The following is a 13,329-nucleotide window of genomic DNA, read 5'->3' as shown; positions in this document are numbered from 1 at the left end:
ATAGTACTGAAGACCTGTGCTCCAGAACTTGCCGCGCCCCTAGCCAAGCTGTTCCAGTACAGCTACAACACTGGCATCTACCCTACAATGTGGAAAATTGCCCAGGTTTGTCCTGTACACAAAAAGCAGGACAAATCCAACCCAGCCAATTACTGCCCTATCAGCCTACTCTCAATCATCAGTAAAGTGATGGAAGGTGTCATCAACAGTGCCATCAAGCGGCACTTGCTTAGCAATAACCTGCTCAGTGACGCTCAGTTTGGGTTCCGCCAAGGTCACTCAGCTCCTGACGTCATTACAGCCTTGGTTCAAACATGGACAAAAGGGTTGAGCTCAAGAGGTGAGGTGAGTGTGACTGCCCTTGACATCAAGGCAGCATTTGACCGAGGACGGCATCAAGGAGCCCTAGCAAAACTGAGGTCAATGGGAATCAGGGGGAAAACCCTCCGCTGGCTGGAGTCATACCTAATGCAAAGGAAGATGGTTGTGATTGTTGGAGGTCAATCATCTGAGCTCCAGGACATCACTGCAGGAGTTCCTCAGGGTCGTGTCCTAGGCCCAACCATCTTCAGCTGCTTCATCAATGACCTTCCTTCAATCATAAGGTTAGAAGTGGGGATGTTCGCGGATGACTGCAAAATGTTCAGCACCATTCGTGACTCCTCAGATACTGAAGCAGTCCGTGCAGAAATGCAGCAAGACCTGGACAATATCCAGCCTTGGGCTGATAAGTGGCAAGTAATATTCGCGCCACACAAGTGCCAGGCAATGACCATCTCCAACAAGAGAGAATCTAACCATCTCACCTTGAAATTCAACAGCATTACCATCGCTGAATCCCCCATTATCAACATCCTAGGGGCTACCATTGACCAGAAACTGAACTGCAGTAGCCATATAAATACTGTGGCTATAAGAGCAGGTCAGAGGCTAGGAATCCTGAGGTGAGTAACTCACCTCCTGACTCCCCAAAGCCTGTCCACAAGTCCACAAGGCACAAGTCAGGAGTGGGATGGAATACTCTCCACTTGCCTGGATGGGTGCAGCTCTAACAACACTCAAGAAGCTCGACACCATCCAGGACAAAGCAGCCCGCTTGATTGGCACCCCATCTACAAACATTCACTCCCTCCACCACCGACGCACAGTGGCAGCAGTGTGTACCATGTACAAGATGCACTGCAGCAATGCACCAAGGCTCCTTAGACAGCACCTTCCAAACCCGCAACCTCTACCACCTAGAAGGACAAGGGCAGCAAATACATGGGAATACCACCACCTGCAAGTTCCCCTCCAAGTCACACACCATCCTGACTTGGAACTATATCGCCGTTCCTTTGCTGTCGCCGGGTCAAAATCCTGGAACTCCCTTCCTAACAGCACTGTGGGTGTACCTACCTCACATGGACTGCAGCGGTTCAAGAAAGCAGCTCACCACCACCTTCTCAAGGGCAATTAGGGATGGGCAATAAATGCTGGCCTGGCCACATGCCATGAATGAATTTAAAAAAAAATACTGGTCTCCTTATTTAAGGAAGGATGTAAATGTGTTGGAGGCAGTGCAGTGGTTTACTAGACTAATACCTGGAATGGGAGGGCTGCCTTATGAGGAAAGATTGGACAGACTCGGCTTTTATCCACTAGAATTCAGAAGAGTTAGAAGTGACTTGATTGAAACATAAGATCCTGAGTGGTCTTGACGGTGGATGTGGAAAGGATGTTTCCCCTTGTGGGAGAATCTAGAACCAGGGGCCACTGTTTAAAAATAAGGTGTCGCCCATTTAAGCCAGAGATGAGGAGAAATTTTTTCTCTGAGGGTCGTGAGTCTTTGGAATTTTCTTCTTCAAAAGGCGGTGGAAGCAGAATCTTTGAATATTTTTAAGGCAGGTGTAGATAAATTCTTGATAAGCAAGGGGGGTGGAAGGATATCGGGTGTAGGGTGGAAATGTGGAGTAATCAGTTCAGCCATGAACTTATTGAATGGCGGAGCAGGCTCGAATGGCCGAGTGGCCTACTCCTGCTCCTAATTCCTATGTTCGTTAAAGATAAACCCTGTTACGGCCAAAACAGGAAAGGGGCAAAAGGGGAGCCTGAGACCCCTTTCTCACATGGTCATACATTGGGCATAATGAATACTCAACCCACATTTCCATTTCACTGCTGTAACTATGACGGAACAGGAATCCCACCACCTGCTGCAGATTGAGGTGCCTAACCTTGTAGGATTTCCTGGGGTCAGGCAATTTACATCATGTTGACTGGCTCCCCTACCAGTATCAGCACAGCTCGAGGAGAAGTGGCAGGGTAAAGAAAATGCAGATGCATGTGGACAAAGCCAGCTTGTTTGGCTGAAGAATAAAGGTTGCTTAGAAAATTTTAATTGACCACTTTAGAGGAAGACTGCTCCTCTGATGCCTCAAAGAATGTTTTTCTCTACTGTGCCTGGCCTTTAATCCAGCCTAAGGCAGCCTGATGGGCCCAACTGCTGCCCTGTGATATACTGTACTCCTGCATATAGTATGTTGGTGATGCTGGAGACATTTGAGTGAGATTACCCCAGTGATTCCACCCCTAATAATGGTGGAGCATGAGAAGGGGTACTATTGAACCTGATATTATCTCATTCATGAGACCATCAAACTTTTATAGTTCCCTTACTGGCTGACATTGTCAATAATTCTCTTTCCTCGGACAGTGTTCCTTTCAAAACCACTGTCACCACACCTCTCCTCAAGTAAAACTGTCCTTGAATCCTGCACCTTCGCTCTTCCTCAACTGTGCTGCCACTTCTGAAATATGTTCTCATCTCTCCTGCAATTCCATGTCTGAATCCCTCCAGTCAAGTTTCTCAACCCTGAGCTGAGTTTCCAACGCCATAGGGGAGATTTTGAGAAAGCCAACCAGTGGAAACAGGGCAGTAGCACCTTGAGAATCGGAGCAGAAAATGTATCATCCCATTCCCACTATTGTTGTAGCTTGGAATAGGCAGCCCAGGCAGTCACCTAGAGTAAGTTCTCAACTAATTTAGGTATTTAAATTGGGGTCCATTAAATTCAATAGGATCCTAATACCATTTTAAAGAACCTTGCATGGTATGCACCTGCTTGGCATTAGCCCCACCGATAAACATAACACTACATTTACCTACATTGAATCTCATTTGGCAGACACAAGCCCTTTCCCCCCATCTCATCCAAGGTCCACCACTAACACAAATCTATTGTCTCCAAAAACTTGTGGGCAGTTGCCCCAAATGCTTCCTGCAGATCATGAATAAAGATAGTTAAGAGCAAGGGTCTGAACACCCATCCCTATGGGACTCCACTAATAATCAGTCCCCAGGCAGAACCGTTACATTAATAACCGCATTCGGCCTATGAGAAATCAAACAATTCCTCAGCCAACCCAGGATATGCCTTCCAATCCCTCAGGACTCCATCTTATAAAGTAACCTACTGTCTGGCACCTTGTGGAAAGCTTTTAGAAAATCTGAGTATACAATGTCAACTGAGCACCTTTATTCACCAACCAAGTAATTTCCTCAGAATAATTCAACTAGGCTGGTGAGACATAAACTTTTATTTTTCCAAAAGCCACATTGAGAGTCCCTAATGACTCCTTCTGTGTCGTGGTGGTTATACAGAATATCACTAATGATCCCCTACAGCAACTTGCCTATAACCGAAGTCAAGCTAATGGGTTTATAATTTCCTGGTTCAGACTTGTTGCCTTTTTGAATATTGGTACATTAGCCTCCTTCCAGTCCATGGTGACAATCTCTGACTCGTAAGCTGTTAAATATATAAGCAAGAGACGCACCAAAGACAGCTCCCACTTCTTTCAGCACCCTTGGCTGAAAGCAGTCAGGTCTAGCAGCCCGAGCTAATTAGAGACACTTATTCTTCCCTGGATTACCTCAGCATCCATTTGCCCATTCACAGCTTTAGTGTCAAATGTACATTGCTTTATTGATAACTGAGCACAGTCTGCACGAGTGAAGTTTGATGCAAGAAGGGAGGTGAACATATGGAATGAACTGACCAGGGGGGTAGTGGAAGCGCATTGCGCAGGAAGAATTTAAGGGAGAATTGGACAGATATTTGAGGGAGTTGGTTAATAAGGGGTGGGACTGGGATTGGGACTGGCCAGCTGGAATGCATTGTGTTCAAAATTTGTCGCCACCTGGTTCTGGGTGCAAAGGTTGTGATGCAGCTGCAATGCACATCTGAAAAAGGATGCCCAAGACTGGCATGATATTAGGTCTCTGGCCTCATTTAAATAATCTGGGTGAGCTGTTGGTGCCTGACATGCCTCCACAGCCAGCTTGCTCTTTTGCATGAATGAATTTCAGGCTATAGTCTTAGGTCAGTGCCAAGACGGTGGCAGGACCACTTGATCATGTATTCTAGATTGACAGTTAAATGCAGTACTGAGGGAGTGCTGCACTGTCAGGGGTGGCATCTTTCTGATAAGACCCTCTCAGATGGCTGTAAAAGATCCCATAGCGCTACTCATGTTTCCTACATTACAACAGTGACTTCATTTCAAAAGCATTTCATTGGTTGTAAAGGGCTTCTGGACGGCACAGTGGTTAGCACCACAGCCTCACAGCTCTAGCGACCCGGATTCAATTCTGGGTACTGCCTGTGCAGAGTTTGCAAGTTCTCCCTGTGACTGTGTGGGTTTTTGCCGGTGCTCCAGTTTCCTCCCACAGCCAAAGACTTGCATGTTGATAGGTAAATTGTCCATTATAAATTGCCCCTAGTATAGGTAGGTGGTAGGGGAATTGAGGGAAGGTGGGGATCTGGTAGGAATATGGGATTAATGTAGGATTAGTATAAATGGGTGGTTGATGGTCAGCACAGACTTGATGGGCCAAAGGGCCTGTTTCAGTGCTGTATCTATAAATAAATAGGACATCCTGAAACCATGGAAGGTCCTGTGCAAGTTCTTTCCTCTTTCCATCTTTTCTAATTACTAATTTCCTTTCCTTCCATATATATCCTGTGCCATTACTTTACAGTAATATGTGTACCTTAGCCTTGTGTTATTCTTTAAGTTACTTCTCCTGAACATTCAGCCAGCTCCTGTAAATCATTACTGAGCTTCCAGAGTTTTGTCATTAAAATGGATTTTTCTTTCAATTGTCATTCTGCTATATACACCAAAACTTGTATGTTTCTCAGCTAGGTGAACAGACTTTTTGATGTTCATACTGGTTAAGAAGCTTATTAACTATTTGAAGATCATTAAGGAATCAATTTTGCAGAAGCATTGTGATTGACTTTTTTTCTTCTTGTTCTCACTAATGAAATTGCTTTCTCAAAAGTTGCACATTTTGAAACCATGTATTCCCACATGATTAGTCCATTAATTTATGAGGATAATTTGTTTCTCACTTTGTTTTTTCTGCTGTTAAGTGAGAACATTGGCTCCAGTTTTCTCTCAGCAGAAGAAAGGAAAAAGGAAGATTCCAGCATCACCAGTGGCCATGGAGTTTGCATTGAGATCTCCGTGCTCGCAGTGCAGTGCCGAGTCTGAATCTAGCAGAAGATATGGCCACCCTCATGATAAAGCTTCTGCTGGAGAGGCTCCTTTCTTCAGATCAGCCCATTTTTCATAAACTAGCGCAGGCATTTGAAACCTTTATCAAGCCAAGCTGAAAGCAAGGCACTTCTTTGTGAGGGATAAATCTAGATGAAAATAGAGAGGGCAGTTCGTAGAAGGACCCTACGATTTTTTAAAAAATGGCAAACATCCTTTCAGTTTTGAATCCCATAGCTTCTTTTTTGGTCAAAACATACCCATGAGACTGACATGATATTTAAAAAATTTAAAAACAAATAGCCTGTTTTGTGTTTTCAATCTCAATCCAATGTGATGAATGTAATAATATAACGATTGAGACATGGTTGTTACAATTACTATGGGTACAATACATACACACTGTCATATCATTCTGGCTGCCTACAAACACAAATATAACTTTGCATAATCATTTATGAGTTTGGGCCAAGACTGAAAACGTGGGATAAAATATATTGTTTGCATACAAATCTATCAACCTATGATGGACTACTGTACCCCTAACGAGTATGTAGAATCATTATGCAGGAGAAATGGACTATTAGTAGTTCAAGGATTATTTTGATGCCTATATAGGGCTGAAAGACTATTTATTTTTTATTTAATGCGAGGAAGTTACACTTGCAGCTAAGTCACTTCATAATCCATGCAATGGCAACTGTGTGCCAATGCTGGTGGACTAAGATGAACAACATAATTAAGGAAACATATGAATACTACAGTGAGGCTTCAGATTAATTAGCTTTATGTCAACGCCTCATCAATACCCGATTTACAAATGACACATCACTGAATGAAACATATTGATTTATGTACAATGTTAATATATAACAGTTGCTCGACTAAACTAGCAAAGTAGTAATTACTACAGTGGTGTTGTACAGAGGGATGCAGAAAAAGGAAAATAATTTTATGAAATTTATTATTTTGTGTTGCATTGAGGCAATTAATGAAATAGCTCCTCACTTACTATTAATCAGTATTTATTTTTCCATTTTCCATTTCGTCAGTGAAAAGCAGCCTTGTGTTAGTTGTAGTTAGTTTGACTGTGTTAAACTTCTGCCATTCAGGGAAATTAATAATAGATCAAGGCCTGGAACTCACTAAAGTTAATGTAAGCAAGAAAGCAGTATTAGAAAAAATAATGGCACTAAATTCTGACAAATCCCGAGGACTTGATGGTTTCTACCCCAGGGTTTGAAAGGAACTTTGGCCATAATCTTCCCAAGCTCTTTTGATTCAGGAATTGTCCCGCTTGATTGGAAAATTGCAAATGTAACTCCATTATTTAAAAAAGTTGAGAGAGAGAAACCAGAAAATTATAGTTCTGTTAGTCAAACATCTGTTGTGGGGAAATTATTGGAATCTGTAATTAAGGACAGAGTGACTGAGCACTTAGAGAAATTTGAGTTGATTAGAGCAAACCAATATGGATTTGTAAAGGGAGTAACTAAAACAGGAGACAGGCGAATGCCTATGGATATAGTTTATATGGACTTCCAGAAGGCATTTGTTAAGGTTTCACATGAGGGACTGTAGCTAAGATGAAAGCTGATGGAATTGAAGGCAAATTGTTGACCTGGTTAGAAGATTCATCAGGATGTAGAAGACTGAGATTAGGGATAATAGATACATAATTGTATTGGAAGGAAGTGACTAGTGGTGTCCCACAAAGATCCGTGCTGGGGCTTCAACTATTCACTAAATTCATTATCGACTTAGATAACACAATAGGGAGCCAAACATTCAAATTTGTCGATGACATGAAGATTGGTGGTATAGTAAGTAATGTAGACAGGAGCATAAAACTGCAAGAGACATTGACAGATTAAGTGAGTGAGCAAAACTGTGACTGATGGATTTCAACGCAAGTGTGAGGTCATTCATTTTGGACCAACAAAGGATAGATCCAAGTATTTTTTTAAATGGTGAAATGCCATGAAGGTCCAAAGTGATTTAGGAGTCTGTATACAAAGATCATTAAAATGTAGTAGGCAGGTACAAAAATAATCAAAAAGACTAATGGAATGTTAGCCTTTAGAACTAGAAGGCGAGAATATAAAAGAAAGGAAGTTTTGCTATAGCTATATAAAGCCTTGGCTATTGTATAGTTCTGGGCATCACATCTCACAAAGAATATATGACCTTTGATGGAGTGCAACGCAGATTCACCAGAATGTTACCAAGCTCCAAGAGTTAGATTATGAGGAGATATTACATAAATTAGCCTTGTATTCCTTGGAATATAGAAGGTTAAAGATTTGATTGAGGTTTTTAGGATTTTGCAAGGAATTGATGGGGTAGATAGAGATAAACTTTTTCTGCTGGTGGGGGAGTTTAGGACAACAGGACATAACCTTAAAGGCCGTTCAGGAGGGAAAGTAAGAAACACTTCTTCACGCAAATGGTGATAGAGGCATGACACTCCAGCCCACAAAAAGCAATAGATTCTAGTTCAATTAATAATCTTATATCTGAGATTGATAGATTTTTTGCTAGCCAGGGGTGTAAAAGGATATGGAGCCATGGCAGGTGGATGGAGGTAAGATGAAGATCAGCCATAATCTCATGGAATGCAGAAAATGCTGAAGGGGCTGAATGGCATATTCCTGTTCTTATGTTCTGACTAACACAAGAGTCCTTGATGGTTCAGTAGAGAACTGCAATCCCTGCTGTGGTTTAGACCTAGAAAATCACAAGTTTGATTAACAATCAGCAGGACATGGCTGAAAGTTCAGAAAACACTGCTTCAAGAAGAACACAATGTTAATGCTCATGCAGCACTGTAAAGTCACAGCACATAGTATATACACGGAAAGAAAGGAAAGTAGTAACTAGAAAGGAAAAATAACTTTCATTTATATAGTGCCTTTCATGGCCACAGTATGTCCCAAAGCTATTTCCAGCTGATGTAACACTTTTGAAATGTAGTCACTGTTGCAATGCAGGAAATTTAAATTGTACCAAGGGATCTTTTACACCCACCTGGGAGGGAAGTTTAGTTTAAAGTCTTATAAGAAAGATACCACACAGCTAAGGTAACAGTTGGACACCATTGTTGGCTTTAGCATCTCTGGGTAGGGAAAGGAAATATCAGCCATTGTTTCAGCGTTTAATCTCTATGCAGTGACATGTGGATTTGGGCGAAGAACAAATCAAGCTGAGTTGTGATTCCCCCCATGCTCAAATAGCTGTGCTACATCTATTGGGTTCTGACATAAACAATGGCAACTTGGATAAGCTGGCAAGTACCAGTAGATCCACCCCCTCCCCCAACTTGTATAAGAAACTTCAGAAGAGGAGGGGAGAAAAATGGGTGGAAAAAGCTATTAGATTCAACAAAGAATTTTCCTGTAGCTTCAAACAATAAACCCAGTTGGTTTGAAATCACAGTGCACAAAATCAGTACAGCCGAATGCTTGTCGAAATTTTTTTTGCCCATCTTAAAATAAACAAATTAATGCCTGTTAAAATAGCAGACAAAAGAATTTCATAGCCACATGCTCACACTTCTCCACTAACATCACACAGCAAAACCTTAACCTCAGTGATTTAGTTGCTTTGAAACATGCCTGCAGTATGGTGAGGCCTAAGCATCAAGAAGCATATCACGTCTAATTAAAAGACTCAAGGTCTCCCCAACCCCACAGTCCCCCATCTCTTAGCTGGACATCTCAAAACAGCTTGAGTAAATTGTATACAGGTGGAATCGGAGCTTAATTGGACCAGGGATCAGTGATTGACATAAACTCGTCTAGTCAATAAGAGTGAGTGTCTGAGGGGGTATATTAATGACATTTAAATGAAATCTTCTGTTGCTTTCAGCAGGCTCTGCAGACAGCTGATAGCAATAATAAGTTTAAATAATTTTAAAAGGCAGTACAACGGTGAAGATTTTCACTGATTGCTCTGCTGACGGGGGTGAATCCCAATGCAGAGTATGCAATGAAATGAAATGACCTGATATCAACTGAGGTCTCCAGATGAGAGCTATCGGGCTGAAGACATAAATTAATTCCACAGGTTGTCTTCCTCCAAGTAAAAAATTCACTAATTTCCATCCTGCCGGCTTATCTTCAGTTTCAAACAAATGGCTACAGCTCACATTGCCTCTGCACGAGTCTGGCTTTTGGTTCAGCACCCTCAACTGAAAGCCATAAAGAATGGCCTCTTCCTATGAAATGAGTCTTACAGAAACGCTGAAAAGAGAAACAAGAATAATGCAGCCATCCGTGATATAAAAAAAAACAGGGCTCTTTGTAGGGAGAGATTGTCTCTGATACAGCTGTTCCTCTACCAGTCAGACTGAAGCTTTATCTAACCTCACCTAGGCATTAGTAACAGATGTTACACTGTCAAAGACAGCAGCTAGTTCAAAATACAGAAATGATTAATAAAATTCTTAAACATACAAAATCCAACTGGGATTTCAAGCTGATTTCATGCGCAAAATTAGTAAAACTCTTAGATTTACATATTCGGAGACTTGTAAGTTAAAAGTCTTGCCCTCAACAAAGGGTTTGACAAAGAATGCGTACCATATATCCAATATATGTATTTGTTTTTCCTTGCCAATATTTCAATCTTCTTCTGCTGTTGAGGATGTTGATGTGTACTGGGGTGTAGTTTCATGGATGTTGGCCATCTTCCTGTTGCCTTCCCAAGAAACTTGAATTTTTGATTCTTAAGAGTATCAGCAGCCTATTTAAGCACAGAGGACATCACATCTAACACTGATCACTTTCCTCACCAGCGATCGAGCTAAATATATTTCCAGTGGAAGTCTCTAGATGGAAAACAGGAGAATGAATCCTGGATGATTTTCCTCTCTCAAATCCAAGGGCACTGAGACCATCTATGGTTCTCTAAGTGTTACTTTGACTGAGATACATATGAACAATGATGTATAGGAAAAGACCCTCTGGTCCCTCTAGCCCATCCCACACAACTGTGATGCTTTTTGTATGACAACCCCAACCCAACCCACACCACTCAAAGCCATATGATCTGCAAGAGATGGAAAGCTAGCAAAAAACATGCCAATTTAGGAAGGATAAATCTAGGAAATTCCTCTTCGACTTCCTTAGGTGATCAAAATTAGTCTAACTTTGATCATGCTTTGCGGCCCCTACCTTTTGTAGAAGGTGATTTCTGCCCCAGTCCGATACAGGTCCAGCTCTCTCTTGAAGGAATTAAGCAAAGATATTCGCCCTCGATATTGATGAGGAATAAAACCTAGAGCCTCTTCAGTCTCTAAGGCTCAGCTATTCACTGGATAAATTCTTTGCACATTGGGGAGTCGATAGACCCTAATTATATCAGGAGTTCGTAGCACAACATTAAAGTAGGAGGTTTTCAATGCAATTTCATTGCCTCAACTGGCACCATAAGTCCTCCTAGCTGAGGTAGAGAAAGCTGGGATGAGCAGCTTGAAGCACTTTTATACATGCACCAAAGCAATTTCCGAACCTTGGGAAAGTCAGCACAAAATCACAAAATAGTTGGGAATGGCAACTTTATGACAATTGTTCGTAAGCAAAATCGGCTATCAAAAGTTTGTTGAGAATTGAATTCACTGTTGTAGGTAATGAAAACAGAAAACGCTGGAATTACTCAGCAGTTAAGCAGCATCTGTAGAGAGAGAAACAAAGTTGACATTTCAGGTCAATGACCTTTCATCAAAACTGGAAAAAGTTAGAGATGTAGCAGGTTTCAAGCAAAACTTAAGAGCAAAGCTTAAAACCTGTTACAGCGCTAACTTTGTCCAGTTCCAATGAAAGATCATCTTCTTGAAAATGGTAACTCTGTTTTTCTCTCTCCACAGATACTGCCAGACCTGCTGAGTATTTTCAGCATTTTTTGTTTTTATTTCAGATTTCCAGCATCCACAGTATTTTGCTTTTGTATCACTCTTGTTCAACAAGAGCATGGGAAAGGCTTCCACTGCTATGTCCAGACTGGCCAAGAGAGTGTGGGAAAATGGCGTACTGACACAGAACACAAAAGTCCAAGTGTATCAGGCCTGTGTCCTCAGTACCTTGCTCTACGGCAGCGAGGCCTGGACAATGTATGTCAGCCAAGCGCGACGTCTCAATTCATTCCATCTTCGCTGCCTCCGGAGAATCCTTGGCATCAGGTGGCAGGACTGTATCTCCAACACGGAAGTCCTCGAGGCGGCCAACATCCCCAGCATATACATCCTACTAAGCCAGCGGCGCCTGAGATGGCTTGGCCATGTGAGCTGCATAGAAGATGGCAGGATCCCCAAGGACACATTGTACAGCGAGCTCGTCACTGGTATCAGACCCACCGGCCGTCCTTGTCTCCGCTTTAAAGACGTCTGCAAACACGACATGAAGTCCTGTGACATTGATCACAAGTCGTGGGAGTCAGTTGCCGGCGATCGCCAGAGCTGGCGGGCAACCATAAAGGCGGGGCTAAAGCGTGGCGAGTCAAAGAGACTTAGCAGTTGGCAGGAAAAAAGTCAGAAGCGCAAGGAGAGAGCCAACTGTGTAACAGCCCCGACAACCAATCTTATCTGCAGCACCTGTGGAAGAGTCTGCCACTCTAGAATTGGCCTTTATAGCCACTCCAGGCGCTGCTTCACAAACCACTGACCACCTCCAGGCGCTTACCCATTGTCTCTCGAGACAAGGAGGCCAAAGAAGAAAAAAAGAAGAATCACTCTTGTAGGCACCACGCTGCAATAAACAAAGAATGCTTCTACAGCAGTGGGACTGGTCGCTAACATTAAGGAACTGCTTCAGGAAGAAGTTCTCCTGCAAAAGTTTAACAGACAGGTTTGTCACCAGAATATTGTATCAGATCAGGTCTGCTCATCATCCATTTGAAAGGGAAATATAATTAATTGAAATGTATGCTCATGAGTACTTGCAGCCACTGGTTAATTAAATGATTACATTTATGAGGCAATAGATACCTCCAATGATCTGAATTATATGATATGGTCATGCGTGAAACCAATTTTACTGAGTAACATTGTTGACCTTGAGGTATACAGAAGGATACATTTTTAGGATAGATTTAGGTTTGTGTAGGTAGCATTTATTTTTCTACATTATTTTAAATTGGCCTTTTGCTTAATGGAATCAAATAGTGTCTGGAAACATATAAGTGTTTTTCTGCTGTCGGAGGGGCCATCTTTCCAATGTGACCTTAAACCAATGTGTCTTCTCAGGTGGACATAAAAGATCACACAGCACTATTTTGAAGAAGAGCAGGGGAGTTCCTCCAAGTGTCCTGGCCAATATTTATCCCTCAATCAACATCACTTAAAATAAGTATCTGGTCTTAATCATATTGCTGTCTGTGGGAGCTTGTTGTGCACAAATTAGCTGCAGCGTTTCCTACATTACAATTGTGATAACACTTCAAAAAGTGCTTCATTGACTATAAAGTATTTTGGCGTGTCCTGAAGTCATGAAAGTCGCTATGTAAATACAAGTCTTTATTTTTCTTTTACTAAAACCTTAGATTCATCGAGGTCACTTTCCATGTGTATCCAATTGCTGCAATATTTAATCAATGAGTTTTCCCATTTATGTAAAATGTAAATGATGCTTCCATACCTTAGTGCACGTTCACTGACAGAAACTCAGCTTGCTGGCCTTAAAGGGACAGGTTAATTTAAACATAGAACCACCTCAGCAGCAGAATAGATTTGCATTGCATGGTAAAATGCTCTTGTCATTATAAACTGTACTTCATTCCATTTATTGTAAG

This window comes from Heterodontus francisci, chromosome 5 (assembly GCF_036365525.1).
Source record: "Heterodontus francisci isolate sHetFra1 chromosome 5, sHetFra1.hap1, whole genome shotgun sequence".
Classification (NCBI taxonomy): Eukaryota; Metazoa; Chordata; class Chondrichthyes; order Heterodontiformes; family Heterodontidae; genus Heterodontus; species Heterodontus francisci.
The sequence above is the reverse complement of the archived record's forward strand: the minus strand, read 5'-3'. Positions refer to the sequence as shown.